An 18,715-nucleotide genomic window follows, 5' to 3' on the forward strand; every position below is an offset into this window, starting at 1 on the left:
TTGAATTTGATTGCATTAAACGTTGATAAACAACATTAAACTCACTTTGTCACTCATTTTGCCACTCGATTTGCCATTCACTTCATGAATGTGCATACCCTCTCTATTCCAACAAATGGAAGCAAGCCCAAAAACGCAACTATAGACTTTGAAAATGAGCCCAAAAGATTGCAACCCGCAACTACCAACATTTACATGTGAACCTTACAGAAAAAAACGAGCAACAAAAGTGGCTTCTAAAAGGCAACACGTGGCAACACTGATAATAAGATAATGAAGGTCCTCCACAATGAGGAAGTGAGTAAAGCCGAAGCTTTCACAGGAATTGTGATGAGCAACACAAAGGACCGTGGGAGACGAAGAGCTGTGAAACGCTCATTTATTCCACCAGATAATAGGCTAGCATGTGTCACTACGGAAGAAAAGCACCCCTCATGAGTTTATATATCTCTGAATTCAGAGGCTTTTCATCACATCATGTGAAAAGGGTCATTGTGAGAAGAAGAAACAGTTGTAATTGGAAGATAAAAACGCACAATTAAGATGTTATTTTATTCACTGTGGCTGAAATGGGCTTGCATATTTCAGCTGACTACACAGAGGAGGAGTCTCGGGAAGGTGATTGCTAGTTACAATAAACCAAATGGACCCTTTGCCGGTCTGTAACTCTGAGAGCGTGTACAAATCCGGAGTGTATTACACTCTCAAGAGTGTAAATCAAACGGTGTATATAGCGCATGGAAACAACAGTACATGAGCGCATGGAAACAACAGTACATGTCCTTACCTGGATGAGTGTGTTGATTCAGTGTATGCTCATTCTCAGATCCATAACAGCGGGTCAGTTTGGTACAGGCCGTGGGTCCAGTGGTCACATTGCCCTGAGCTGGGGGTGTGGTGGTGGTGGTGTGGCGGTCGTAGGGGAGAGAGAGGGGTCTGGTCTGGTCTGGTAGCCCTCAGGAGATGCAGAGAGAGAGGGGTGGTCCTCAGGAGATGGAGAGAGAGGGGGGTGGTCTCTCTGGATCCAGACAGCGGTGAGATGTGGCTCTCAGATCCCACAGTGCCTCACGTCCATCCAGCCGGCCAGCCACTCAGCCAGCCATTCATCCACAGTCTCTCTAAAAGCAGCAGCAGCAGCGTTGGTCGTATAATTAAATACACAACGCGCTCACCACCTTTTGAGAGAAAAACAGACAGAATGGGGGGGAAGAGAGAGGTGAGACATTAATGCCGCATGCAACACATTTAATCATGCAGTCCATTAAGAAAGAGCGAGTGTGAGGAGAAGGTGTGAGAAGGAAGGGGGGGTTGTGTCAGTGTGTGCTCTCTTTTGGCTACACAGCGTAAAAATGGCAGCCTGGAAACCAGATGAATCTGCCAGTGCGAAAAATGGATTTCATAATAATAGCCATAAAAACAGACCCATCCAATTTATTTATTTTACAATTTCAGAATCAAAGCTGCAGCTCCGGAACTTCATGTACCGGTACTTAAAATTATATGATAGTGTACGTTATTAAATGGAGCATTGCATCCATACAGCGCTTTTATGTACAAGGGCTTTACAGTGTGCATTACACAACGATATCTGAGCGCCACGTCCCCAACCCACTCCCTCAGGTCAAGCACTGCCAACCAACTGGTGTTCTGTAAAGCGACTTTGAATACCTTGAAAAGCGTATATAAACTGTATGTATTATTATAACGATATGGCAGCGTAAATGCAATGCAATGCAATGCAAGGCACCAACCTGCTCATCGGGAGCAGTTACGGGTTCAGTGTCTTGCTCAAGGACACTTCGACATAAAATGGTAAATGGTGCATTTATATAGCGCCTTTATCCAAGGCGCTTTACATAGATTGAAGCATCAATTCACACACACATTCATACACTGATGGCGGTGGAAACCCTGCAAGACACCAACCAGCACATCAGGAGCAATTAGGGGGTTCAGTGGGGTTCACTTTCGACACTAACTCTGGGGGAGCCCGGGCTCGAACTGGCAACCTTGCGGTTACTATCCAGCCACTCTACCCCTGAGCCACCGTCGCCCATAACCCGCCCAGGGCGAGCCGCAGAGGATGATCAAACCGGGGAATCATCCATTTCCCTAAGCGTCCCTGACTCCCTTCCACCTCCTTAGCCACTGCTGCCCCAATTATTATAATATAACTACATCTGCTGCAGTGGTTGGAGGGGGGCCCCGTCCCCCTCACTCATCCATTGAGCCATATTATATATAGACGGGTAGGACACACTGGCTTGTTGAGAAAGCAGTACCACCTGAACCTCATGCCGCCTCGAGTCCTGTCGTCTGATGGGAAGGTAATTCAGGTAGAACATGAAACATGCGCTTTGCGTCTTTATAATTAATACTCTGCATTTTGCCGTGTAATTGACTGTTAACAGGGAGTAGAATGATGAGTCCCCAGCCAGAGAGAGAGAGAGAGAGAGAGAGAGAGAGAGAGAGAGAGAGAGAGGGAGGGAGGGGGAGAGAGAGAGAGAGGGGGAGGGAGAGAGAGGTGTAATCTAAGCAGTCATTAGAGACCCAGGTGGAGTAATGAAACACCTTTAATCAGGTTCTGCTTCATGGATAATAATAATGCCATTCGCACGCACGCACACACACGCACACACACACACGCATGCATGCACGCACGCACGCAACCATGGAGAAGGAAAGATAATCTTCATAAAGTAATGAACTAAGCCGGTGAGCCTTTTGTCTAAATTAGGGTTATATAATGACACTTTGTCTAAACAACACAGTTACATTACAAATTGTTTCAAAGCCACTTAACCCATTAAGACACGAGGCCGATTCTACAAATGAATCGGTATACTTTCTCACACTTTCAAGATGTTACAAAAAGAAAAACAGCAGATGTACGAAGATGTATACGAAGCGAGCTTGTAGCCTACATGCCTCCTGGTGGTGCTATAATAGGCCAATGTGAAAAGGGTGCCATTTCTTCTTACGCCTTGGATGGTAATTGGATGATTTGAGTAATTGGATGATTTGAGGCATTTTGTTCCAAAAATGTGTTTTGCTAAAATCCACCTGTTGGTGGCGCTATAACAGGCCAATGTGAAAAGGGTGGGATATATTCCTCAGCCTAGTAGGAAAGTCTGTGAAAGACTGCACGTAAATTGCACGCTGCGTTCATAATTTGAGGCTTTTTGTTTCAAAAGGGCCAATCCTGCAAAACTTTGAAAGCCAATGTTAGCCAATTAGGATAGAATATGAAATATCAGACAGATCCGTCTTGAGCACATGACTATAAAGCTAGTGTGTAACGATTTGCAGGATTTTTGGACAGAATCTGAAGGAGTAATATCAACAAATGGGCTTTACAAAAGTCAGCCTCCCGGTGGCGCTATAACAGGCCGTTCTGGAAAATGTGGGGCAGAAGTTAATCGTTGGCATCCAGGGAGTGCGTGTGCAAAATGTGGCATGGACCGGGTTAACGGTGTACACAGACGGACGGACGGATTATTCAGATTTTGAAGGCTTCCCTGAGGTTTTACAGGATTCTATTTTTTTTTTTGCATATTTTTTTCTTTTTGCATCAGACCAATTATAAGCGCCTGAGGGGGCTCGAAGCGGTACACTGTCAAATCTCGAGTGTTAATTTAACTATACAGCAAAGCGTTACATTTATACGCTCTCTGAGTTTACAAGTGAATAAAAATGAACACTGAGGATTTTACCAGTGGCACACAAAGGCACTTGACCATGGAAGCCCTTTATGTTAGAATATTTTTGATATTTTTATAATCAGAGGCTTGGGGATTATAGGGCCTCCCAAATCCACCAGACACACACAGCCTCACAGCAGGGTGCTGTGTGTTTTATCCAGACTAACCTCGTTTAATAAGTAAAGCATTTAGCTTCACACCAATTTGGAAATGTGCTGAATGGCGAGGGGAAAAAAAGGGGAAAAAAAGAAAGAGCATATTATATCATCCTCAGATGTGAGGCCTGGTCTTTCACGAAAGCCTCAGTGAGTTTCATAAAGCTACATACATATTTTAGCATGATTCCCTCAAAAGCGTCCCAGACACCACACACAGTATATATCACTGAATAATTTCCTCCACCCCGAGGGAATTTGATGCACTCTCTGCAGAAATCCTGCAGTGTTCATGTTACTTACACTACAGGGTCAACTTGGAAATCTTTCTCACTTAAAATCTGGATGCTGTTGATGGATGTTGTATAGAAGCAAAGCCCACAAGCCCAGCGGATCTCCTACTAAACAAATGGTCGGTTCTTCACACACAGGTTCTTTTGGAAGGTTGAGGTACAGTTAGGCCTAATACTGTACATAGCAGTGGTTCTCAACCTGTGGTGGTCAGTAGTTTCATGGGGGGTCCCGGTCACCACATGATTTATTTCAGGGGGTACCCGGGCCCAGATGACAGTAAAGTCACAGTTTTCTGAAAAAGTTCAAATATTTATATAGCAGCATCAAATCTTTTACCTTTACAGAACCCCACAATGGGTTCCCCGGCCTGAGGGGGTAAAACACCAAAAGGGGTTCCCGTCCAGACCATTGTAATGCCTATTTACACACCATTTCTTGTTTAGTGTGGTGTGTCTCGTCTGCCCCGAACGATCAGGTTTGAAGAATCGCCCACATGACCAAACAAAACTCTATTGTATTGTACTGTACCGTACCGTACAGGAGAGTGCGTGGCCTGATGATACAGCGCGCCATCTTAACCCGCTGTCAGCGAGCGACCTGCTAGAGTACAACTCTACCCCCTTCCCTCTACAATGCCCCATGTGAGAGAGAGAGACAGAGAGAAAATGAGGGCAAGCTGGCTAGAGCGCAATTTATCTACCTGGCTGCATGGGAATGACACTGTCTCAGAGTATAAGCATTCAGACTGGTTTCCATGACGACAGGCATGCAGTCTAGCCAGGCGGGGAGAAGGATTGAGTAGGAGGAGGGAGAGGGACGCTGGGGGGGTGCTGGGTAGGGGTCTTTGTGCGAGGGGTCTCTCTTCTGTACTCTCATTCCACTTATTTCTCCCGGGGGCTGCTGCTGTGTGTAATAAATGGACACGTTGGTTCGCCACCACCCCTTTTTTTCTTTTTTTCCCCCGGTGAAAACATGCCGTCCGCTGCGATGCACGGACAGGCCCTGTGTGTGACATCTCGGAAAATTAGGTGTCATGCCGGCAGGGAATTTCCATGACAGCCAAATAACCCGTTAAAACCGGGAAAGAAACGTGCGTGTATATATATATAAACCACTTTCAGCATATTGTGCACTTTGGCTATTAAAAAACAAATAGCTAGATCTACGCACTCGTATAGTTGAGCTTGCGGATCTGCTTTTTTTTATATTGAAAATGTGTGGAAATCTTTGAAAGCAAACATTGTTTAACTCAGATATTTGCTCCTCGGGGCGAGTCCCTGGAACAACATGTTTTTGAGATGGTCAAATCACATTTTCATTCCATTTTGGGGGTGCTCGACATGAAAACGTTTGAGAACCTCAAGGCCTCAATGGGATAATGGCACTGGTGGCCAGACAGAGTCCCACAGCCCCAGCCCAGCAGCAGCAGCAGAGAGAAAGAGAAACAGAGATACTAACAGACAGGAGACCCCTATATTTAATGATGATATCATCCCACATAATACCGTATAGCTATAGTATTCATATTGCGTCTTTCCATGGCGAGCTGGAGGCGTGCATCATTCCAATTCAAACAATAACCTCATGGTCTGTGAAATAACATCAAGAAGAGGCCCCAGTGTGGGATTACATCAAGCTATCATTTGAGGCTGATAAAAAAATATATAACAATATAAAAAAAGAAAACACTACCACCCGTTGTCTCTGTGTAATCCAGACGGGACATCATTTACTTTGGGATTAACCAAAAGCTCTGTCTGCTGCTTTCCAGTTTCCACCCAAATACGACCAACTGTGAGGGATCGCCATGCATGACAACATCAGAGAGAGAGAGAGAGAGAGGAGCGAGAGGAAGTATAACCTATAAAAACTGCACATGAAAGCTAGCCCAGCCACCCTACGCCTTCTATGAGCTTCATGTGTGTAGAATGTGGTGGTTATGTTCTTCTGTACGTGTGTGTGTGTGTGTGTGTGTAACAAGCTCTGATCCAATTATAAGGGTCGCTGGACACGCCTCCTCCGCGAGGGCCTTTGCTTTTGACCGGATCGCTCCGTCAAACCGCCTGGGTCAATATGGCAACGGTAGAGAGAGAGAGAGAGAGAGAGGTGTGGGAGTTCATAGAGTGAAGTGATCCATGCAAACACACACACACATACGCTCGCTCGCGCACACACACACACACACACACACACACACACACACCTACAGAAGATGGCTTGTGGTATCTTGGAAGCAAGTATGTGGTATCTTCTCCAAGGCGACACACTTTTGCCCCATTTCTATTTATTATTGTTGTTGATTATGTTCTTCATATGTCAGTTGATACTATCAATGATAAGGGCTACCAACTAAACCCTCTAGGAGAAGCTCTCGTCATCCTGCTAAATAACTAACAGACACTGACTTCGCTGATGACATCACACTTATCAGTACGTCATCATTGGAATACGCTCGGCTCAGGCTCTCCTTCAGTCTCTTGAGCAGGCCTCCAACTGTGTTGGTCTTTATCTCAACGAGACGAAAACTGAATACGTAAATATATGCAAATCCAACACCAATACAATAACCACATTATAAAAACACTTAACAACACTCCTCTGAAACAGGTTGATGACTACAAGTATTTGGGTTCATATATATCTTCTTCCCAAAAGGACTTTCAAAGTAGGAAGGGTATGGCCTGGTCAGCCTGCAATGACATGCATAAGATCTGGTCATCCCAGCTTAGTAAAATAAAAATGTTAAACTAAAAGTAAAAATACTTTAGGACGACCGTTGAGCCGATTCTACTCTATGGCTCCGAGACATGGACACTTTCAAAGAAACTAGAGAAACGGTTGGATGGCACTTACACCCGCCTTCTAATGAGAGCGCAAAATCTGTCTTGGAAGAGCCACCCATCGACTAATCTAACTAGAATTTCGCAGAGTTACGTTGCAGCGCAATATGGGAAGAAGGTTGACTCCACATGTAGTAACGGATGGGTTATTAGCACAGGTGTAAAATGTTGATCCATATGGTATTTTTTAAACAATTGGGCTAAACTGGTACAACGCATTACTTACTGTATATATGAGCATGTTAATTCTAGATTAACAGGATGGCGATGAAACAAATGTTTCCATGTACAGATTAATTGCAAGTAAATTTACTATTTGAATGTTACAGATTCCCCAGATTTGCTGTAGTTTACATTTAGACGATTTTAGTTGTATGTCATTAAATGTTCGGATTAATTGAAAAATGGAGGACCCTGGTGTAAACAATTGTGTTTCAGGTTTTTTGTATTGACCTGTACTTTTGAACTGTAACCATTCTACAAACTGAATAAAATGTTGAATCAATCGTTTGTCCGTGCTTTGCAAAAAAAAATAGAATATCATTAATTGTTGCGTTACTCAACATTAAAACAAACTGCCTATGTATTTAGTTACAATGGATATTTAAAATGCTATTATGAAAGGTTGTTTTTTGTTCTTCTTAGTATATAATTAAAATGTACACTTGATCTATATAGTGACACACTATGTTAAACAAACCACTGTCTTATACCCTAAAGTGGAAACAAATTTAACAAAACAAATTTACATTGCACCTTAATAAAATAATAAAGTACAGGGGATGTGGTAGTATACTGGTAAAAGACAAGATGTGAAGGCTTGTGTACTATTTATGAAGACTGTTTGCAATCATTGTAGGGATGAGTGGCAGTCTGTGTTTTGGAAAACAAATAGTCCTAACTGTTTTTCTTTGTAAGATGCTGGCGTCAAGGCGTATGTAAGTCAATTAGGCTAATATGTTCTTAAATACAGTAGAGCCCAGGCCTTAATTCCCCCTTCCTATTACTGTTGATCAATTGTACTTTTAACACAATTAACATTATGAAGTAGGTATGGAGGCATGGGAAGACCTCTGTTACTGAACAAACAATATATCAATGATTTACTAGAGCCATTTTAACAAAACATCTCCCTTACAGCACCTTTAACATTTCACAAAGGCAGTTCTGTAGTTCTGCTGAAACTCATCAGAGTCAAAGAGGTGTAAATGGTCTCAGTTCATCCATAATGTGATACTTAACAGGTGATCTGGTCAATGCCAGACAACCAGTGGCCATTAACACGTTTAATCTCTGCATTTGAATGCATTGTCTACAGTGACTAAAGCATCAGCCATCATCATTTAGCCTGTGTTTACATTTTAACCTGTGGGAAGAACGTGAGTTTTGTTCATTATTTAGCATTCGAAAAAAGATTGAATAAAACCCTAATTCCACACACCTGAGTGCTCCTCATTCCCTCAGAGCAACACAACCTGAACAATAACTTAAAGACTCAAAGTTGTCCAGGTTTCCCAGGTTTACATAAATAAAGTTGTTGCTGTTATTGTCTCTGTAAATCACTGTGAAAGTATTACAATGAATGCGTTAGAAAAACAATATCCTACAATGATTATGACTGGGGTCCTTCATATCCAATTCATGGGGGAAACTTCTAACAAACACAGATACTAAAATCATCCATCATTGCTTTTCAATAAAGATAGTCCTGATTACAGGACCATAAAAGGTGGATTGGTTACTAGTGTTAGATTTGTAATATTATTCTCAAGCGTGAGATGAATACCAGTTAACATGTAATCACAGTTTGAACAGTCAAACAAACAAACAAAAATATATAAGCTTGTATGACATGAATAGATTGAATTGAAGCACATGCACCAACATGTTGTACTTGTACTTAGTTTTAGTTTAAATTTGTATACAATATCAATGTAAATCCAGACACTAGTTGAGATGACCCCAATATAGATGTAAAGATTAATTGAAAGTATACTTAACATACTATTTGAATGTTTATTTATTTTCCTCGTATCAGGTTTTTTGTATTGACCTGTACTTTTGTTGAAATGTACCCATTCTGAATAAAATGTTGAATCAATCGTTTGTTCGTGCTTAAAAATATATAGAATACAATTACGAAAGTTTATTTTTTCTTCTTAGTATATCATTAAAATGTACACTTGATCTATATATAGTGACACATTATGTTTAACAAATCAACTTAAAAAATTTAGTCCTCACAAAAGTCTGAGTAATTCCACACACCTGAGTGCTCCTCATTCCCTCAGAGCAACCTGAACATTTATCCTGACTTATCCTGATCATGAATTAATAATACTGTATGGACACATGTTTCTGCACACAGGCCTACACATTACACAATGGGATATGAGACTAAGAGGATTTGACAATATACTAATTTGTTGTTATGCCTTGACCAGTTTTGTACAGAAACCAGACCACTGTCTTCTATACTAAAGTGGAAACAACTTGAACTTGCATTGCACCTTAATAAAATAATAATAAAAGTACAGGGGATGTGGTAGTATACTGGTAAAAGACAAGATATGAAGGCTTGTGTACTAGTCTATTTATGAAGACTGGCTGCAATCATTTTAGGGGTGAGTGGCAGTTTGTGTTTTGGAAAACAAATAGACCTAACTGTTTTTCTTTGTAAGACACTGGGATGTAAATCAGAGTATGAGCAGTTGTTTCTTCACAAGAGCTGGTTCTACTTGGTTCTGATGTTATTGAAATAATGTAGAGCAATCCTCTTTGACTCTTATTTATGTTACAGTTCAGTTATTTGTTTCCTGATTTACCAATAACTAAATAATCATGTTTTCTATATTATATGCTTTGACTCTGACAATATCTGTTATTTGGGATTCATGCTCACTCCTACATTTACTTTACTCACGTTCACATAGACTGATAGGATGTACTTATATTCATACATCAATGTATTATAATTTGGATATAGTTTAGATTAATTAAATATGAAGCTTAGGCTACAAAGCAATCTCACAGTTAGCAGTTTAATTCTAGAATGTTGCATAGAGCATGGCCTGGGGGAGGAGCTACAGAGGGGTGGAGCACATTACCGGGGGAGGAGCTATAGAGGGGTGGAGCATATGCAGCAGTTTGTTAGGTTGCAATTGGTGGAGACATGATTCTATTGTTCTCCTCTTTGGCCAATCAACACCAAGCAGCTAGTGGTTCCACCTCAGACTCTCTAGTATAAGAAGAGTTTGTAGTTGTCAGTTCTCCACAACTGCTCCAGGATATCAATCATTTCTGATCACATCTGACTGTGGACTCCAGACTTCAGCTGAAGATGAACTCTATCAATGTCACCATGAACAGTTCTGCTCAACAGGGAGGACCCAATGATCAAGACCTCTGTAAGTTACTTACTGTCTATATGGATATACAGCATGTCATAAAAAGTTATGTTTTTTTTATATTAGCATTGACTTAAAATACAGTTGTTTGTCTCTTTTTCTAAAATGCACAACAGATAGTCATTTATTGAACTATAAATGGTTGCTAATGTATAATTGTGTACATTAACTTTGTTAGTTTCTGCAATTTTAAGTCTATGAAGTACAACTAAGCAATCTTTCATTTGTCTTTGTTTCCAATTCAGTGGTGCCTGGTTTACCTGTTCTACCAGAGGTGAATGAACAAAAAGGCTTGGCTAAGCAAAAACACCACTGCTGTGATCAGTGTGGTAAATGCTTCCCTAAAATGTCCAAACTTAAAATACACCAGAGAATTCACACTGGAGAGAAACCCTATGGATGTGATCAGTGTGGACAACACTTCTCTGACAAGGGTAGCTTAAAAAACCACCAGAGAATTCACACTGGAGAGAAACCATATGGATGTGATCAGTGTGGTAAACGCTTCCCTACAATGTCCAGCCTTAAAAACCACCATAGAATTCACACTGGAGAGAAACCATATGGATGTGATCAGTGTGGTAAACGCTTCCCTACAATGTCCAGCCTTAAAATACACCAGAGAATTCACACTGGAGAGAAACCCTATGGATGTGATCAGTGTGGACAACATTTCTCTAGAATGGACACCCTTAAAACACACCAGAGAGTTCACACTGGAGAAAAACCATATGGATGTGATCAGTGTGGACAACACTTCTCTATAATGTCCAGCCTTAAAAGCCACCAGAGAATTCATACTGGGGAGAAACGATATGGATGCGATCATTGTGGACAACACTTCTCTCGAATTACAAACCTTAAAAGCCACCATAGAATTCACACTGGAGAGAAAGCCTATGGATGTGATCAGTGTGGACAACACTTCTCTGAGAAGTCCACCCTGAAAAGCCACAAGAGAACTCACACTGGAGAGAAACCCTACGGATGTGATGAGTGCGGACAACACTTCTCTACAATGGGTAGCCTTAAAGCACACCAGAGAATTCACACTGGAGAGAAACCCTACGGATGTGGTGAGTGCGGACAACACTTCTCTACAATGAGTAACCTTAAAGCACACCAGAAAGTTCACACTGGAGAGAAACCATATGGATGTGATCAGTGTGGGAAACACTTATCTACAATGTCCGGCCTTAAAACCCACCAGAGAGTTCACACTGGAGAGAAAGCCAAATAATTGTGATGTTTGTGGAAAAGCTTTTCAGTAATTCAAATAATTTAGATTTTCACAAGGTTGTACACACTGGATTTAAACTGTTGACTCTTGTGTTAGAATTGTAATTTGAGCCACTGAAAATGTCCTGACCGCACACATATGAATCCACATTACAACCAAGTGTAACATTGTTGATCCATATGGTATTTTTTAAACAATTGTTTAAGGCTAAACTGTTTAAACGCATTACATGTATATGAGCATGTTAATTCTAGATTAATAGGATGGCGATGAAACAAATGTTTCCATGTATAGATTAATTGCAAGTAAACTTACTATTTGAATGTTAGATTCCCCAGATTTGCTGTAGTTTACATTTAGACAATTTTAGTTGTATGCCATTAAATGTTCAGATTAATGGAAAAATGGAGGAACCTGGTGTAAACAATTGTGTTTCAGGTTTTTTGTATTGACCTGTACTTTTGATGAACTGTAACCATTCTACAAACTGAATAAAATGTTGAATCAATCGTTTGTCCGTGCTTTACAAAAAATGTAGAATATAATTAATTGTTGTGTTACTCAACACTACAACAAACTGCCTATGTATTTAGTTAAGATGGATATTTAAAATGCTATTATGAAAGGTTGTTTTTTCTTCCCGTTCTGTTCTTCTTAGTATATCATTAAAATGTACACTTGATCTATATAGTGACACATTATGTTAAACAAACTACTGTCTTCTACACTAAAGTGGAAACAAATTAAAAAAAAAAAAAGATTTACATTGCACCTTAATAAAATAAAATAATAAAGTACAGGGGATGTGGTAGTATACTGGTAAAAGACAAGATGTGAAGGCTTGTGTACTATTTATGAAGACTGTTTGCAATAATTTTAGGGATGAGTGGCAGTCTGTGTTTTGGAAAACAGATAGGCCTAACTGTTTTTTGAGTATGTAAGTCAATTAGGCTAATATGTTCTTAAATACAGTAGAGCCCAATTAATTCCCCCTTCATATTACTGTTGATCAATTGTACTTTTAACACAATTAACATTATGAAGTAGGTATAGAGGCATGGGAACTGGGAAGACCTCTGTTACTGAACAAACAATATATCAATGATTTACTAGAGCCATTTTAACAAAACATCTCCCTTACAGCACCTTTAACATTTAACAAAGGCAGTTCTGTAGTTCTGCTGAAACTCATCAGAGTCAAAGAGGTGTAAAATGGTCTCAGTTCATCCATAATGTGATACTTAACAGGTGATCTGGCCAATGCCAGACAACCAGTGACCATTAACACGTTTAATCTCTGCATTTGAATGCATTGTCTACAGTGACTAAAGCATCAGCCATCATCATTTAGCCTGTTTACATTTTAACATGTGGGAAGAATGTGAGTTTTGTTCATTATTTAGCATTTGAAAAAACATTGAATAAAAGTGCAGTCATCACAACCCTAATTCCACACACCTGAGTGCTCCTCATTCCCTCAGAGCAACACAACCTGAACAATAACTTAAAGACTCAAAGTTGTCCAGGTTTACACAAATAAAGTTGTTGCTGTTATTGTCTCTGTAAATCACTGTGAAAGTATTAAAATGAATGCGTTAGAAAACAATATCCTACAATGATTATGACTGGGGTCCTTCATATCCAATTCATGGGGGAAACTTCTAACAAACAGATACTAAAATCATGGTGACTCCATCATTGCTTTTCAATAAAGGTTTATTGTAGTCCTGATTACAAGACCATAAAAGGTGGTTTGGTTACTAGTGTTAGATTTGTATTGTAATATTATTCTCAAGCGTGAGATGAATACCAGTTAACATGTAATCACAGTTTGAACCGTCTGTCGCAGGAAACAAAAATATATAAGCTTACATGTATGACATGAATAGATTGAATTGAAGCACATGCACCAACATGTTGTACTTAGTTTTAGTTTAAATTTGTATACGATATCATATGTAAATCCAGACACTAGTTGAGATGACCCCAATATAGATGTATAGATTAATTGAAAGTATACTTAACATACTATTTGAATGGACTGTTATTTGTAGTACTACTCCTCATTCACTGAGTCAATAGTTTCATGTAAAATGTTAAATGTTCTGAAAAATTGAAAATGGAGGACCCTGATGTAAACGTTGTGTATTTATTTTTCCTCGTATCAGGTTTTTTGTATTGACCTGTACTTTTGTTGAAATGTACCCATTCTGAATAAAATGTTGAATCAATCGTTTGTTCGTGGAAACAAATTGAACTTGCAGTGCACCTTAATAAAATAATAATAAAAGTACAGGGGATGTGGTAGTATACTGGTAAAAGACAAGATATGAAGGCTTGTGTACTAGTCTATTTATGAAGACTGGCTGCAATCATTTTAGGGGTGAGTGGCAGTTTGTGTTTTGGAAAACAAATAGACCTAACTGTTTTTCTTTGTAAGACACTGGGATGTAAATCAGAGTATGAGCAGTTGTTTCTTCACAAGAGCTGGTTCTACTTGGTTCTGATGTTATTGAAATAATGTAGAGCAATCCTCTTTGACTCTTATTTATGTTACAGTTCAGTTATTTGTTTCCTGATTTACCAATAACTAAATAATCATGTTTTCTATATTATATGCTTTGACTCTGACAATATCTGTTATTTGGGATTCATGCTCACTCCTACATTTACTTTACTCACGTTCACATAGACTGATAGGGTGTACTTATATTCATACATCAATGTATTATAATTTGGATATAGTTTAGATTAATTAAATATGAAGCTTACAAAGCAATCTCACAGTTAGCAGTTTAATTCTAGAATGTTGCATAGAGCATGGCCTGGGGGAGGAGCTACAGAGGGGTGGAGCACATTACCGGGGGAGGAGCTATAGAGGGGTGGAGCATATGCAGCAGTTTGTTAGGTTGCAATTGGTGGAGACATGATTCTATTGTTCTCCTCTTTGGCCAATCAACACCAAGCAGCTAGTGGTTCCACCTCAGACTCTCTAGTATAAGAAGAGTTTGTAGTTGTCAGTTCTCCACAACTGCTCCAGGATATCAATCATTTCTGATCACATCTGACTGTGGACTCCAGACTTCAGCTGAAGATGAACTCTATCAATGTCACCATGAACAGTTCTGCTCAACAGGGAGGACCCAATGATCAAGACCTCTGTAAGTTACTTACTGTGTCTATATGGATATACAGCATGTCATAAAAAGTTATGTTTTTTTATATTAGCATTGACTTAAAATACAGTTGTTTGTCTCTTTTTCTAAAATGCACAACAGATAGTCATTTATTGAACTATAAATGGATGCTAATGTATAATTGTGTACATTAACTTTGTTAGTTTCTGCAATTTTAAGTCTATGAAGTACAACTAAGCAATCTTTCATTTGTCTTTGTTTCCAATTCAGTGGTGCCTGGTTTACCTGTTCTACCAGAGGTGAATGAACAAAAAGGCTTGGCTAAGCAAAAACAACACTGCTGTGATCAGTGTGGTAAATGCTTCCCTAAAATGTCCAAACTTAAAATACACCAGAGAATTCACACTGGAGAGAAACCCTATGGATGTGATCAGTGTGGACAACACTTATCTGACAAGCGTAGCTTAAAAAACCACCAGAGAATTCACACTGGAGAGAAACCATATGGATGTGATCAGTGTGGGAAACACTTCTCTCATTTGAACACCCTGAAAAACCACCAGAGAATTCACACTGGAGAGAAACCCTATGGATGTGATCATTGTGGACAACACTTCTCTCAAATGGCACACCTTAAAACACACCAGAGAATTCATACTGGAGAGAAAGAATATGGATGTGATCAGTGCGGACAACACTTCTCTCAAATTGTAAACCTTAAAAGCCACCAGAGAATTCACACTGGAGAAAAACCCTATGGATGTGATCAGTGCGGACAACACTTCTCTACAATGAGTAACTTTAAAGCACACCAGAGAATTCACAATGGAGAAAAACCATATGGATGTGATCAATGTGGGAAACAGTTCTCTCAACTGTCAAACCTTAAAACACACCAGATAATTCACACAAGAGAAAAACCCTATGGATGTGATCAGTGTGGACAACACTTCTCTCAAATGTATAGCCTTAAAACACACCAGAGAGTTCACACTGGAGAAAAACTATATGAATGCGATCATTGTGGACAACACTTCTCTCGATTGGATAACCTTATAGCACACCAGAGAATTCATACTGGGGAGAAACCATATGGATGTGATCAGTGTGGACAACACTTCTCTGAGAAGTCCACCCTGAAAAAACACCAGAGAATTCACACTGGAGAGAAACCCTATGGATGTGATCAATGTGGGAAACACTTCTCTCAAATGTCCAACCTTAAAACCCACCAGAAAGTTCACACTGGAGAGAAACCAAAATAATTGTGATGTTTGTGGAAAAGCTTTTTAGTAATTCAAAAAAATTAGATTTTCACAGGTTGTACACACTGGATTTAAACTGTTGACTCTTGTGTTAGAATTGTACTAATTTGAGCCACTGAAAATGTCCTGACCGCACACATATTAATCCACATTACAACCAAGTGTAACATGTTGATCCATTTTGTAAACAATTGTTTAAGGCTAAACTGATACAACGCATTACATATATATGAGCATGTTAATTCTAGATTAATAGGATGGTGATGAAACAAATGTTTCCATGTATAGATTAATTGCAAGTAAACTTACTATTTGAATGTTAGATTCCCCAGATTTGCTGTAGTTTACATTTAGACAATTTTAGTTGTATGCCATTAAATGTTCAGATTAATTGAAAAACAATGGTGTAAACAATTGTGTTTCAGGTTTTTTGTATTGACCAGTACTTTTGTTGAACTGTAACCATTCTACAAACTGAATAAAATGTTGAATCAATCGTTTGTCCGTGCTTTACAAAAAATGTAGAATATCATTAATTGTTGTGTTACTCAACACTAAAACAAACCTAATATATAGCCTATGTATTTAGTTACGATGGATATTTAAAATGCTATTATGAAAGGTTGTTTTTTCTTCCCGTTCTTCTTAGTATATAATTAAAATGTACACTTGATCTATATAGTGACACATTATGTTAAACAAACCACTGTCTTCTACACTAAAGTGGAAACAAATTTAACAAAACAAATTTACATTGCACCTTAATAAAAAATAAAAAATAAAGTACAGGGGATGTGGTAGTATACTGGTAAAAGACAAGATGTGAAGGCTTGTGTACTATTTATGAAGACTGTTTGCAATCATTTTAGGGATGAGTGGCAGTCTGTGTTTTGGAAAACAAATAGGCCTAACTGTTTTTCTTTGTAAGACGCTGGCGTCAAGGAGTATGTAAGTCAATTAGGCTAATATGTTCTTAAATACAGTAGAGCCCATGCCTTAATTCCCCCTTCCTATTACTGTTGATACATTTTACTTTTAACACAATTAACATTATGAAGTAGGTATGGAGGCATGGGAAGACCTCTGTTACTGAACAAACAATATATCAATGATTTACTAGAGCCATTTTAACAAAACATCTCCCTTACAGCACCTTTAACATTTAACAAAGGCAGTTCTGTAGTTCTGCTGAAACTCATCAGAGTCAAAGAGGTGTAAAATGGTCTCAGTTCATCCATAATGTGATCCTTAACAGGTGATCTGGCCAAGGCCAGACAACCAGTGACCATTAACACATTTAATCTCTGCATTTGAATGCATTGTCTACAGTGACTAAAGCATCAGACATCATCATTTAGCCTGTTTACATTTAACCTGTGGGAAGAATGTGAGTTTTGTTCATTATTTAGCATTTGAAAAAACATTGAATAAAAGTGCAGTCATCACAACCCTAATCCCACACACCTGAGTGCTCCTCATTCCCTCAGAGCAACACAACCTGAACAATAACTTAAAGACTCAAAGTTGTCCAGGTTTACACAAATAAAGTTGTTGCTGTTATTGTCTCTGTAAATCACTGTGAAAGTATTACAATGAATGCGTTAGAAAAACAATATCCTACAATGATTATGACTGGGGTCCTTCATATCCAATTCATGGGGGAAACTTCTAACAAACACAGATAATAAAATCATGGTGACTCCATCATTGCTTTTCAATAAAGGTGTATTGTAGTCCTGATTACAGGACCATAAAAGGTGATTTGGTTACTAGTGTTAGATTTGTATTGTAATATTATTCTCAAGCGTGAGATGAATACCAGTTAACATGTAATCACAGTTTGAACCGTCTGTAGCAGGAAACAAAAATATATAAGCTTACATGTATGACATGAATAGATTTAATTGAAGCACAAGCACCAACATGTTGTACTTTGTTTTAGTTTAAAATTGTATACGATATCATATGTAAATCCAGACACTAGTTGGGATGACCCCAATATAGATGAAAATAATGTTTCCATGTATAGATTAATTTACTTAACATACTATTTTAATGGACTGTTATTTGTAGTACTACTCCTCATTCACAGAGTCAATAGTTTCATCAAAAATGATGATTTTTTTTTAAATGTTCTGATTAATTGAAAATGGAGGACCCTGATGTAAACGTTGTTTATTTATTTTTCCTTGTATCAGGTTTTTTGTATTGACCTGTAATTTTGTTGAAATGTACCCATTCTACAAACTGTGAATAAAATGTTGAATCAATCGTTTGTGCTTAAAAAATATAGAATACAACTACGAAAGTTTTTTTTTCTTTCTTCTTAGTATATAATTAAAATGTACACTTGATCTATATAGTGACACATTATGTTGAACAAATCAACTTAAAAATGGAGTCCTCACAAAAGTCTGAGTAGGCTAGACAAACATGTTTGAAAGTGAAACATCCCTTTAAACATGCAGTCTTTGTTCAGTACCAGGAGTCTGTCCATCGCACAATCTCTTTGGTAAACATAAATAAATGTACATGTGGGTTACAAATTCCATCCTAAAAGGAGAGAGAACCCTGCAAAGATTTATCAGCTTGTGTTTTAGTTCAATGTCTTCCATTTCACACACACACACACACACACAGGGGGTGGGCGGCGATGGACCCGCTGCCTACACACTG

The 18,715-nt window shown here is 38.9% G+C and overlaps 1 protein-coding gene across 3 annotated transcripts in view; it reads right to left on the minus strand.

The window, feature by feature from the left end:
* LOC308333354 (receptor-type tyrosine-protein phosphatase epsilon-like) overlaps positions 1–1,141 on the minus strand; it is a 119,038-nt gene extending 117,897 nt beyond the window's left edge. For 2 of the 3 annotated variants that reach the window (XR_013965792.1, XM_080789710.1), the window contains exon 1: positions 788–1,141. The gene's annotated coding sequence lies outside the window, so the exon portion shown is untranslated. The remainder of the gene's footprint in view (positions 1–787) is intronic. The other variant, XM_080789711.1, reaches the window with a different exon arrangement.
* Positions 1,142–18,715: the final 17,574 nt, after the last annotated feature.

The sequence above is a fragment of the Protomyctophum bolini genome (genome assembly GCF_963924005.1).
Source record: "Protomyctophum bolini genome assembly, chromosome: 18".
Lineage (NCBI taxonomy): Eukaryota > Metazoa > Chordata > Actinopteri > Myctophiformes > Myctophidae > Protomyctophum > Protomyctophum bolini.